Source organism: Hippocampus zosterae, chromosome 20, assembly GCF_025434085.1.
Source record: "Hippocampus zosterae strain Florida chromosome 20, ASM2543408v3, whole genome shotgun sequence".
NCBI lineage: Eukaryota > Metazoa > Chordata > Actinopteri > Syngnathiformes > Syngnathidae > Hippocampus > Hippocampus zosterae.
This window is the reverse complement of record NC_067470.1, coordinates 9,675,699-9,689,249: the sequence shown is the minus strand read 5'-3', so window position 1 is coordinate 9,689,249 and position 13,551 is coordinate 9,675,699. Positions and strand designations below refer to the sequence as shown.

At 41.6% G+C, this 13,551-nt stretch overlaps 1 long non-coding RNA gene across 1 annotated transcript in view; it reads left to right on the top strand.

The window, feature by feature from the left end:
• Positions 1 to 10,709, top strand: part of LOC127592994 (uncharacterized) — a 49,940-nt gene extending 39,231 nt beyond the window's left edge. The window contains exon 4 of the long non-coding RNA XR_007960277.1: positions 10,368 to 10,709. This is a non-coding gene — a long non-coding RNA (uncharacterized LOC127592994). The remainder of the gene's footprint in view (positions 1 to 10,367) is intronic.
• The last annotated feature ends 2,842 nt before the right edge of the window (positions 10,710 to 13,551 follow it).

The following is a 13,551-nucleotide window of genomic DNA, read 5'->3' as shown; positions in this document are numbered from 1 at the left end:
CGAAGTAATATTTATTACAAACCAAAAAAATACCGTCTAACAGAAAGCGCTGGTTACTAATGAAAACCAGGAAACAATATAACGAGACAACAAAAAGCGCTTGCAAAAAACGGCAAGGGAATTGATTAGGCAATTTACGATTTGTATTCACAATGGGACGTCAAAGAATGTAAAGGTCAGTATTGTACATCAGGCATGCAATACTCCGGCAATGAGTCGTCCGCCGGAGCGCCTAGATATAGCAGGTGCAATCACCGACAAATAGGCAGCAGGTGTGCAGGCGGCCGAAATGGAACGTCTGCCACCTGCTGCCCAATACGGAACATGAATCAAACTCGCGGAGTAGAAGTAAAGAAATTGGCTTCATTAAGGGCGGCAAGTATGCTCATGGTTCATTTTGGTTGTTTTGCGTTCAACTAATGAATTGAAATTAATCCTTTTATTTTATTTTTTTGACTCATTCAGTACCAGCCAATTCTAGACCAGGTCTGAAAAGACGTTTAAGAACGTCTTTGGGAGTGAATGAGTTAATCTTGTGTAGCCATTTAAAAGACAGCCCCCTTCAATGCCTCGATACAGATACTTACCTGTCCATGACCTCTAAAAAATTCAAGCATGTTGAATACTGTTAAAACAGTTTTATCCCAATGGATTTAACATAATAAATCAGTTCTGACCCGACATGTCAACCAGACAAAATCCATTCAATAATAATGACAATTTATAATTGGAACAATTGAAAGAACTAGTTAGCACGTTAACTGAAAAAAACCCTCTCATTTGATCATTATAATTTAATTATTCCTCAAACGGCAATTAATTTTCTTCTTTTATTAATTTTAATTGAAAACCTTGATGAACTGGCGAGAGCGTATATTTAACTGGGAATTGCAGCAATTGCAATCGCCGCGCCTCCCGGTGATCCCCCGCCTCATCTCGGAGGTGAATAGCCTCGAGGTGGCGTCCTGAAAAATTGCCGGAATTAATGAAGCGCTCAAGGACAAACGGCGAGAAAGTTGAGCCGGAGGAGCCGCTCCGACAAATGCGCACGGGGGGTGGGGGGGGGGGGGTGCGCGGATCCAGCTTACTTAAATACTGCTTGGCTTAGCATAAGAACTTGACTTGCAATCTATTCTTTTCATAAATTTGCACTTCATGTTGCGTCACAGTGGTGCGCTGACCAACCGAACCCCCCCCCCCCCGAATAATATTGATTTTGCGGCCCCTTTGCGTACAAAAGCAGGCAGTGTTGGATATAACACACTCCCAGTTAAAAATGTGGTCAAACTTGAAGGTACCGCTGTATTTAATTCGCCACCTACCAGGTGTACCCCCTTCAGGAGTGAAGCACCGCAGATCATCGGGAGCTCATGGCGGGGGGGGGGGGGGGGGGGGGGGGGGGGACTCTTAGGGCTCTTCAAATTGTGTAATTTGCCGCAATCAGAGAGCCGCATGAAGCCTTTGGTCAGCTCTGAATCATCACGACTTGAAATTGCTGCTTGCCTGCCTGCCAGACCTGGCCCAATGGGGGTGCGCCTTTCTATTTTCGTGCTTCACGCCGTCCTAATGCTGCGATTATTTGCAGAGTTGTGGCGCATCTAATTGAAAAATAGGCAAGTGCGACCTGGTTGTGATGCTTTTTGAGAAAAAAACAAAAAACGTTTGGGGTCCTTTTATTGTGAGCCTTAAAGCTGCAATCACGCAACCCGGTCAAAATCCAGACTGGGAGGTTGCGCCGTCTTGATACTTGGAAAAAAAAAATCACCAAAAGATTAGGACAATGTCTTTTTGTATAATTTAATCTTATCAGGTATCTTCAAAGCACATACAAAAAAAAATCAGAATCAATTGAGGCTTTTGTTGCTCTTGGTATAAATCATAGGTGTCCAAATCAGGTCCTTGCCCCCTTTTGAGATCTTTACACTCTATTTGGTTTTGTTTTTAATCACTTTTTTCTGTTAATACCAATATATGACAAAAAAAGAAAATGAGGCTATGAATTCATTAAGAATTGACAAGCTGCTAGGTGCTTGTCGGATTATTGACCTTGTTGCTGTTCTTGCTCAAGCGTTGTTTTGTCAGTATAGCCATTGTTTAGTTATTTTGACTTGGATTTTTGTTTGACTTGTGAACTGGACCTAGCATTTTGTTTGTTTTCCATTCCCTTGCCTTTTGCGAGCGCCTTCCTCATTTTTGAGGCGTTTTCTGTTTCGGACTTTTTTTATACAAAAATGTTGTTGTCGCATTTTGTCTGTGTCTGCATTTCTGGAACGCCTAAATATTATTCGGTTCATTTCGAGCTGGCAAAATGATTCCTAATGGCAATTATAAACATTTCTTTTTATTTGTATTCCCAGACGTTCCCCCATCGCTGCTTCTCAGGCCACAATTTGCTCAAGGTACATTGAGGATGCTGTCCACACGTGTCACAAGCTGCTTAATTTCAGATTGGCAACGGAGAAAATGTTAATGCTGTTTTCTTTCCTGGGAATGATCGCTACCTTGCACAACCCAGCTTGGAAGAAACCCAGCAGGTGGCAACAACAAAGATCAAATACCCCAGGGGAATATGTTGCCAGATGATTCATACTTCCCCATGGATACAATACATTATATGAGAAGGAGGGGGGGGGGGGGGGTGATGGATAAGCAGCCAATAGAGGTGGAGGTGAGGATGCGCAGAAATCCACTTGGACACTTGATAAATGACCACAGAGAGCGAGCTGGAAGCCGGCCGAGACGTCTCCTCACCTTAAGTGATGCGAGCGTCAGAAGCCAATACGGGACCTATCTTGTAATGCACACCTCAGCTTCAACAGCACAACAACTTCAAGTGCATTCATTCACTGGGAAGAGGAGCTTTATTGATTTCTTGCGCTGCAAAAATGCACCTGGAGTGCAAAGGGCAGTTATATGTACCGGGAGTTTACTTTTAAACCCCTCTTACTGAGAGACATATCCGCTCCAAATATCCACACGTCATTTGTTTTTTTTTTTTTTTAAATCTGTGTGCCAAATTGCTCACAGGTATGCATATGTTTATACCGTATTGGCTCGAATATAAGAAGGTATTTTTTTGTATTGAAATAAGTGGGGGTCGTCTTATATTTGGGGTCTAGACATTATACCCATTCACGACGCTAGATGGCGCCAGATATCATTGCAGCGAATGCTGAACTTGACTCCTGAGGGCAAAGTGAACCCCTGTCACGAAGAATAAAAATTAAAATAACGGTAGCACAAAGAAGAAAAATAAAAAAAAATAGCGGTAAGAAAGAGAAGAAAATAATAGAAGAGATAACAGAAAATGAAGAAAAATAACGACAATCTGGAGAAAAGTTGGTCGAAGATCGGCAGCTGAGGAGAACTTATGATGTAATTAACAATTCAAAAACCAGAAGTCATTCATTTATGAATGTGATTGCACTTTAGTTTACACATTTACTGTAAATGTTCAGATATTAAGATTTGAATGAGGCAAAATAACATGCTTTTTCTCTCAAATATATTGTTATAATCATTTCTTTCAGATGTACTGTAAATATTTTCTGAATAAAAATTAATTTGGTGTTCAAAAAGTCTTTTTTCAAACTTGAGTCTTGAAAAAGAGGGAGTCGTCTTACAATCAGGGCCGTCTTAGATTCAGGCCAATATCACATCCATATACATATATGGATGTGTCTATTATATGTATTTGCATGTATACATATATCAAATATCTACCCATTATATGGCCAGTATTTACATCTAGATATATTTAAATAGATATCTGGAGAAAAAAAAGGTTATCTTGCATAGCTTCCCAGTACATAAACATGGATGCACCAAACAACACTGTAGCTTCCTCCATAGTCACCCTCTTATTTGCTCATTTTTCAGAATGTCTCGTCATACATCAACATTTTAGGATAAAGTGACAGGGAAGGGAGAAAAAAAAAGTCAGCCCCGAGCCACGGCTGTCTGAGACTTTCTTTTTCTTCACAAGGTGGTTGTGTCTGGAATTCGGATGAACGCATTTCTTGTCATTTGAAAACCAAGAGAGATGTAGCTGAAGATTAGCGCCGCAAGGGTCTGCAGAAAAGGGCAGGCAGACATGTGAAACAAGGTGCAGAGTAATATGCTGAATTAGGGACTGGGGAAAAGGAGACCATATGTCCAAGCCTTTAATGGAATGTTCCTGTGCTCCTGCGACTGAAATTTGCATGTCAGACAGAAATGGCTCCCCATTGTCCATAGATGTGCCTCTCAGAATTTTGTGGATTTGTTTTTAATGCACATGAAGTCATCTTTCACTTCCGTTGTAACTTGCCTCAAAACAAACTGAAGTCGGAAAACAAAGTAAACAACCCGTTTATGGTTTGAAGCAGGAAAAACATCATGCTTTGTGTCTGTTTTTTTGGTCTATTTTTTCTGACTTTTTCTTTTTGCGAGGGGGTGGTTCATGTTTGAATGTTATGAACTTTGTTTTATCTTCTAATGTATTCAAACGCCTGGGATGAGAACATTTTAATAAGCAGTAATAGCCGATTAATCGGTTGGCCTGTCGTCTGATTGCAATAGCTTAATTGTGAGCAGCCCAGTGAGGGTGTGCACACTTATGCAATCCCTGTATTTCACTGGTTACTGCTTGAAGGTTTTTATAGATAATATATATCCGTCCATCCATTCATCCTAAACCATTGAGATTTGACAGTGTGTATACCACATGGCTCCCTTTTAAGTCATCTCTTCCAAACCTTCCTAACACACACCAGGGCATCCTGTGCAGCCCAAAATGTTTCTCATCAATTTCAAGAGTAAGATTTGTGATTTAAAAATATTCACTTTTAGGGCAGAGAGCCCCAGGAATTATTCATAATCTGTCTGCATGTGTTGCTCCACCATTTGCGTTCAAATAACCATTTCTTATAACACCACGATGCCAAATGCTATTTAGTTAGCCCACCTGTGGCGTTTTGCACTGCTTGATAGCATTAAACTAAGTAGAATTTTCGAAGGCAAAGCGACTGTACGTGTTTGCTTTTAACAGCATGTTATTCAGCAGGCCTCTTTTGATCACTTCCGTCACAAAAGAAATTTTTTTCCTCCAAGCCCAGAAAAAAAAAGTTCAATGTCACCGTCCTGAAGCTGAGTTTCTCGCGGGTATAATTCCTAAAGTGCATCAGGGTCGTAATCCAACACACACAAAAAATATATACAGTATATACTGTATATTTAAAAAAAGGTGGACTTTTCCTTTTTGCACATCTCAGCATGCGTAAAGTGATCTATTGCCTTTTTAAAACTTCCCGACGGAGGTTCTACTGACTTCTTCCAAACCCTGCGCAAAGTCATAAATAATTCGGGCCGCTGCAGAAAGAAAAAAAACATCACTCCTAATTATTCATTAATTAAGAGTGCAAGTCATCTTTTTGATTAACGTCAACTTGCTCCTTGTTGGTTTGTCTGTTTCCTTGAAGAATGCCCATCTACATTTGTGCTGCATTGAGTGACACCGCTAATTAGAGCCGTCGTTCTCAGTTCAAAATCGTAATTAATCTTGAGACATTTCACTTTTTTGGGGGTGGGGGGGTTCTGCTATGCCCATATGCAGACCACGAGAGTTTTGTTTTAAATACGGAGGAATATGAGTTGGGGATTAGCAGATAATTAGCGCGACTGTTCCCGCGGATTAATTAACTTGCCACATTTACATGAATCCTAATTGTGGTGGCGAGCTCATTTGCATGACCTCGCCTGGCTTTTGTTTGAGTTTTGTTTGCTTCCAGCACAAACTCACGTGTTGCATCCGAGCACCTGTTGCTCCCGGTAACTTAAAAATAATCTCTAAAAATGTATACGATGACTTTTATCGGATTCTCTATTGTGAGGCACTAAACAAGCCCGCTGTGTACAGAAGTGCGATATAATTTATTCGTATCCAATCCACCTTTATTTGTTAAAAGTGAGCACAATGCGGGATTTAGCACAACTCTAACAATCTGGAGAGTTTTAAAAAATTGAAATACGTATTCGAAACGTATTGACGTGATATAATTTGAATGAATCCTATTGTATCGCCGACACAGTAAGGTCTCACCTTCGATCGATTTACAATGAATTGTGTCGGAACGGTCGTGTAGGGTCATTAGAAGTGATTGTATTGAAAGTGGATTGAGGAGTGAGTCGAACTCGTGTCATGTGACCAGAATTCCCCCGTGGTGAATCACAATTGCAATGATCGCTAGGTATGCTAACAAAAGGGAATCAAACCATAATTGGAATAAAATGTCTGGTAATTAGAGTGGCTGGCGTCGTAATTGGAGTTAATTATACGACATCGTAATTTGTTTTAATCGTACCACACGGGGACGACTTGAAAGTCAATCAGTGTCACGGAACAAATTTTGGTCCAGTTTCGAAACTTTCGGCATTGTTAGACGATCGCACTTGCGTACGCTTTTCTGCAGTAGTTTTTTTTACCCCTTATTGGATCAAAATCTTAACGTTCAGGGACAAATCAACCCAATGCAGTAGGTATTGATAACCAAGCAGTGGGTCAGTTATTTTGGACCCAGCGTTGGGTTATATCGGTCAAGTTGAGTTACTTTTGACCCAGTAGTTTTAAGAGTATGTGGTAGTATACCATCACACTCTAAAAACAGTTGAGTCAAAAATAACCCAAAGATCAATACCCAAACGTTTTTTAAAAAATGCACGGTTTTGTGGGTTATTCATTTGACCAACTTTTGTGGTTAAATGAGGGTCCCGATTTTTAACCACACCTTTTTGCGTGTGTTTATAGCATACATTGTTCAGATAAATAATATGTGGCAGGTAATTCAAGGCCCTGAAAGTGAGAAGACAAATTGACGTCAGCTAAGATGACTTTTCCCTACCCAATCTTCCGTCCGCATAATTATGGCAATTCAATTAATTGAGGCTTTTACATTTGCATATCTGGGTTATTCCTCTCTCAAGTCTATCGGGAGAGAAGAAATGATTTTAAGGCGCCAGACAGTCTAACTCCTCCACGTCTGCTTCTATTCTTCTCACCTTCTCAGGGGAGGGGTTGCTCCTGACACCTTGGGAAAAAAAGAGGATTTTATTCGGGTGCAATACAGGAGTTAAAATACAGCACACACACATACTGTATATAAAAATAAATTCCTCGTCTCGTCTTCACCATTACCATCTTGTCAGTCTGGATCTGGAAGTCCAACAGAATCTTCGCTCTGTCATTCTTCACCACCTTCGGAGGTGTTTCCCATTTTGACCTTGGGGTTTCCAGTCTATACTCCGCACAGATGTTTCGGTAGACTATGCCAGCCACCTAGTTATGACTTTCCATGTAGCCTTTCATTGCCAGCATCTTACATCCTGCAGTTATGTGTTGGGTCGTCTCAGGTGCCTCTTTGCAAGCCTGCACCTTGGGTCTTGTCTGATGTGGTACATCTAGGCCTCGATGGCTGTGGTGTTGAGGGCCTGCTCCTGAGCAGCCAGGATGAGTGCCTCTGTGCTGTCCTTCAGACCAGCCCTCTCTAGCCACTGATGTGCGTGTGTGTGTGTGTGTGTGTGTGTGTGTGTGTGTGTGTGTGTGTGTGTGTGTATATGTATATATATATATATATATCTATATATTAGAGCTGTCAGTTTAGCACGTTTTTATTGGCATTAATTTAAATGAATTTTAACGGGATTACTATTTTGTGTGGAAGGTTACAGTGTTCTGCGTCCATATAGATAGAGCGGGTGGAGCTTCTCTGTGTTTGTCTGACAGTGGTAGCGACCTAGCGAAAATAAAACGTCTCCAGTGTTGTCATTCGAAATGAGGTCTACACAAAAACTGTAGAGATTCCAGCTCCGGCCTCCCTGTGTGGAGTTTGCATGTTCTCCCCGGGCCTGCGTGGGTTTTCTCCGGGTGCTCTGGTTTCCTCCCACATTCCAAAAACATGCGTGGCAGGCTGATTGAACACTCCAAATTGTCCCTAGGTGTGAGTGTGAGTGTGAGTGGTTGTTCGTTTCTGTGTGCCCTGCGATTGGCTGGCAACTGATTCAGGGTGTCCCCCGCCTACTGCCCGGAGACAGCTGGGATAGGCTCCAGCACCCCCCGCGACCCTAGTGAGGATCAAGCGGCTCGGAAGATGAATGAATGAAATATTTTAATCGTTTGACAGCTCTAATATATATATATATATATATATATATATATATATATATATATATGAGTGCTAGCTAGATATAACTAGTTATATATAGCTCGCTATATATAGATACATTTAGCTAGCTAAATAGCAATATAGATGTAGCTAGCTAGAACGACAAGCTAGCTAGCTAGCTACATCTATATCTCTCTAGTTAGCTAGATAGGTAGATACTGTATGTATGTATTTGGTGGTCATTTGTTCTGCTGTGGCAGGAATGAGAATGACTTCTGAAGGCAATTTTATTGGGCTCACAATCTTGACTGTGACCAGTAAATGCTACGTGGGGAATATGCCTCCCTGCCCCAGCAAGCCTTATTGCTTCACCGTACCAATATTGGCCTCCCAAACTGACCGTGTTGTTCTTGTTTGAAAAGGCTCCGTGGCTAATATTAGACTTCCACTTCAAATTAAAGGCAACAAACTTTCATTGCCCCAAAGCCACACCACTGACATTTTCAAGTATTTTTCACATTTTGTGTTTTTTTTTAAAACACAAACTTTTGGGCGGAACATTTTAATTTTTGTTGTTGCCGTTTATATGCAGCTCTTCTCTTTTAAATGTTTTTAATTAGGAATAGGCATTTGACCGGAATACCTTAATGTACGGTGGGATGGGGGGGTAATCAACTCATTTCTAGTCGACTGATAAAGTTTGACCTCAATATTCAGGGCTCCTGTTTCCATGCTATTGTCACATTGAGCAGATAAATATCGTCACGCCGTTCCTCAGATGACCAAATTTGGTTGTTTTATTTAAAATAAGGTAATAAACCATTTCACCTCCCATCTACTATGTCTACCATGGATATAAAAAGTCTACACACCCCTGCTCAAATGCCAGATTTTGTGAGATGAAAAACTCATTCCTAAACTTTTCCACCATTAATTAATTAATCCCGTAACTTGTCCAACTTAAGTGAAGTAAGGAAAAAAAACGTTGCAAAAGTGTGCACACCCCGTGTGGATTTGATTGCGCTCAGAATTATCCAATCACATTTGAACTCATGTTAATGAGTAACCTGTGAATATGTGTCTCCTGTTAACCCGAAATGGATTTCAGATGTTGTATTAGGCTTTTTGTGACACGAGTTTAAATTTCCAGCAAGATACGTGAAGGTTTTTGTGCCGCTCATAATTCCCACTTTTTGTAAGAATCCCTCATGTGAGGAAAATGTGTTATGCTACTGAAGACCGCGCCGAAGCACAGTCAGATCAGTTTTCCAAAAGAAGCCTCATGCGCTTTGGCAGCATACTGTATTGTCGAATTCCATAATCTGCTCACATCGAAAAGCAACGCTAAATGATTCTGATTAGGTTTGTGAAGAATGATTTTGCACTCCTGTTTGCCCTCACTGTCTCTTTGTGAAACGACCCAGGGATGCTAATCCTGTTTCGCAGCGCATTACGAAAACAGTGATAATGACTGATCTTCAGTAGCCATGCCGATTGCTAATATGAATTTCTGATCAGGGTTTCAGACATAACCCCTCCCAGCACAACACGCACACATTCCCCTCCCAAATATAATAACTGTCTGTCTGGAAAGAGCAGAATAACAATTGACCAAATGCATAGAAAAAACGTCAGTGTGTGACTTGGTGCATTCATATCAATGATTCTCAAGCTAAATAAGGCAAACAGATCTGAAGGAGCACTCTGTCTACTGCCCCTTGAGAAGCCTTCTGCCTGCAATTGCTTTAATCGCCCTGGAGGAAAGAAAGAACACAGTTGTCAGAACAAACAAGCACAGACACATTCATTCATTCATAACCCTCATAAGGAATTTAAAAAAAATAATCTATTTTGTTCTATTCTGTGGTTTCAGCAGATGTTATCATCGTGGGTTCTATTTGCAATCTTATATTTTATCTTAAAACTTCAGTGCCTTCAGACATTGATTCAGTCGTCCGGTGGTTCGTCAACTTGAAATGTTTGAAAACAAACACGTTTCATGCCAATTTATTGAACTCTAAAGTGAAATAAAATGAAACCTAATTGCTAAATGTCCCAGTTGACCGTCAATATGAAGTACAGAACGAGGAAAACGACATTTTCAATTAAATTATGCTGCCCTCTTGTGGTTATCAAGATGTGGTGCATATTTGCAAACGAGGGATGAATATGAGACTGGTGTAATTCTCTCTCTCTCTCTCCCTCCATCTCCCTCGTTTTTTTTTCAAGGAAAGAACACAATGCGGATTTGGAGCTGCTTGAGTCCAATTGACAGCGGTCATTGACATGCATTTCCCCTTGTCGGTGGAAAGTGAAATTATGCTGCCTCCTTGTGGTTATCAGGATGTAATGCACATTTGCAAAAGGGACTGAGATTTTTGTTGAGACCATCGCGTCCGTGTGCGTGTGCGCGTGTGTGCGAGATCGAGTTTTATCATATTTTTTGGTCACGTGTTCTGTAAAGCGCTTTGTTACAGCTGCAACCGTTGTGAAAGCGCCATGCACATATAGATGAGCTAAATTGGGTGTGGCATTTATTTATTGATTTATTTATTTTCTTCTATTAGCAGAAGAAAACCACACGCACACACACAGGCCTTCGAGTTGTAGGACAACAAACAGCTGTTGACTTTTTGTTTTTATAAACTAAAACTTAATTCTTGGACAGAGAAAGAAACAATCAATTTTTTAAACTTCTTTAAGGCGGCAGATAAGAAATATATTGTTCAATCTGCCCGAGTGGGAAAAACATGTTTCCGTGGGTGGAACTCGGCACACAATTTACAAGAACGACAAAGACAGAACTAAATGGGAAACCAAATTGCTTCCGGACAAGCTGAAGGGATTTGCAGCAAAAATAAATAAAAAAATAACATAATACCGGAAAATGACGAGTTTTAAATCAAGTGTTATCTTAATGAGGAAAGGTTGCGCCTATTCCGCGTATAGTGTCGCTCAAGGTAATGCAAAATGTTGCCCGTATTTGCAGTCCTTATGATGTGACTGCTGACAAAAGCAGCAGGACGAATTCTCAAGCGTTTCGGACATTATTTCTTGCTCATATTCGGCCAAATGTTTCAGGACACGGACAGCGCTTCACAGTGCAGATGGACAATGACCCGAAGCATATCGCAAAAGCAACCAAGGTTTTTTGTTTTGTTCTTTAATGCAAAGATTATATCATATACATTAATCACCTGACCTGAATCCGATTGAGGCACGCATTGCACATGCTGAAGGCAGAAGTGAAATGAAAATGCCGCATGAACTGGCAGGAACTAACGACGGTGTTTCAATAGAATATTTGAAGACCCCACTGTCTTGTTACACATTCATTTTGCATTTTTATTGTTTATTCGAGAAAACGCAAAGCGCACAGCGATTTTTTATTATTTTTTGGGAGCATCTCGTGACATCTCGAGAGTTGCAACGTCCCCGCCTTTCTTCATCCTCAGACGCTAACTTTAACTTTTAATAACCCGCCATAAAGCCCGTCATGGCGTCATCTCCCTTTAATCGTCTCTTTCCTCCCATAATCAACCAGCTTGTTAATTACACACGCGCCGTGATGCAGTAGGACACCACACAAAACGCGATGTTTATGAAGTTTTTATTTATGCTTCACTTTTATAATCGCTCGGCGCTATTAAAAAGCGCTTAAGAAAGGGAATTAGAGAGGCCCAGAACGGACATGTAATTAGAATATGCGTCTCCTGCCCAGCTGTTACATTCTGATGGCGTCCCCTTTTATATTTCTCAAGTTCTGATCGAGGTCCGAACTATTTCACAGGCTTTTTTTCCCCCCTCGCTATGCGAAATCTGTCCAAACCGCACGACAAAATGACGACAGTCCCGAATTCGAAAACGGTCTCGTTCTGATGCAGCGCGCTTGTGCCACACGGTGTCGCTGTTGCGCCCGTTTGTGGTCTGACAATGGCTGGCTCTTTCCCCACTCCGATGGAATCAATGGACCTTGAAACATGTCACGCTGCCAAACTCTTCAACAAGTACAGCATCTATTCGAAAGTGTGACGCAATTCCGCCTGTCACCCCGCATGAGCGACAAAGAAAGCATTTCGAGTCATAGCGAGGAAGTACATCGCGTCCATGGATGCCGTTGTCCATATGATGTAGTTATTCTGCTTCAGAGGAGAAAAGTGTCTGTGGGCGCCGTCCCGAGAAGGACACTTCCCTTACCTGCCACTGCACGTTGCCCTGTGCTTTTGAAAATCATGTTTTCACAATGAATAGAAATTTAAACATTCCATAAGACAAATGTATTCACATGTATTCACAGCCATTTGCCGCGAAACTCAAAATTGAGCTCGGATGCATCATCTTTCCAAGTCATCATCCTTGAAAGGCTCCCGCGGCTATTTTGGACTAGGATTGAGACAGGATTGTCTCAAGGCATCAATCTGGGGAACCGGAGAGCAAAAACCTCTGCTGCTGCAAAGATTCCAGTGAGCACAGTGGCCTCCATCATCCGTAAATGGAGGACATTCCGAACCTTTTGAAACTGTGTCCTTGGCGCTTTTGGAGGATGTAGTTCGCCAGACGAAGCCATCTGGCTCCCCTTGCGACTCTCTTCCCCCGCACTTTTTTCAGGAGGTTCTCCCGAGTGTTGTCGCATCGGTCTTGGATATCATCAACAGCAGCCTCTCTTCTGGTGTAGTTCCCCAACATTTTAAACATGCTGTGGTGCAACCGTTGATCAAGAAACCTGGTCTTGATCCAGATGTGCTGTCAAGTTTCAGGGCCATTTACAAACTGCCTTTCATTTCCAAAATTTCTGGAAAAAGTGGTGCACATGCAGTTGAAACTTTTCTTGGGTGAACATAATATCTTGGAGGTCTTCCAGCCATGTTTCAAGACGATGCATAACACGGAGTCAGCCCTGTTACGTGTTTCTAATGACATCCTCCTGGCAATGGCAATCCTCCTGTTTTATTGGACTTAACTGCAGCATTTGATACAGTGGATCACAGTATTCTGCGGACTCGTTTGCAGCACTTGGTGGGCATTGGCGGCAGTGCTCTTGAGTGGTTTAGGTCCTATCTAGCTGAAAGAACCTTTTGTGTCAGCCTTGGTTGCTCTGAGTCATGCACTGCTCCCCTGTCATGTGGTGTTCCACAGGGCTCAATTCTGGGGCCTCTGCTGTTCTCGCTGTATCTGCTCCCATTGGGTTCCATCTTAAGGAAACATGGTATTCCCTTCCACTGCTATGCAGATGACTGCCAGATCTATGTCCCACTGAGCAAGAAAGACGCCTTCTCATTAAGGCCACTCCTATCCTGTCTGGAAGAAATCAAAACCTGGATGGCACAAAATTGAAAATTGAAATTCAACGAAAAGAAGACAGAGGTGATAATGTTTGGTCCCAGTGGCCCTTGTACATTCCATCCTGTAGACT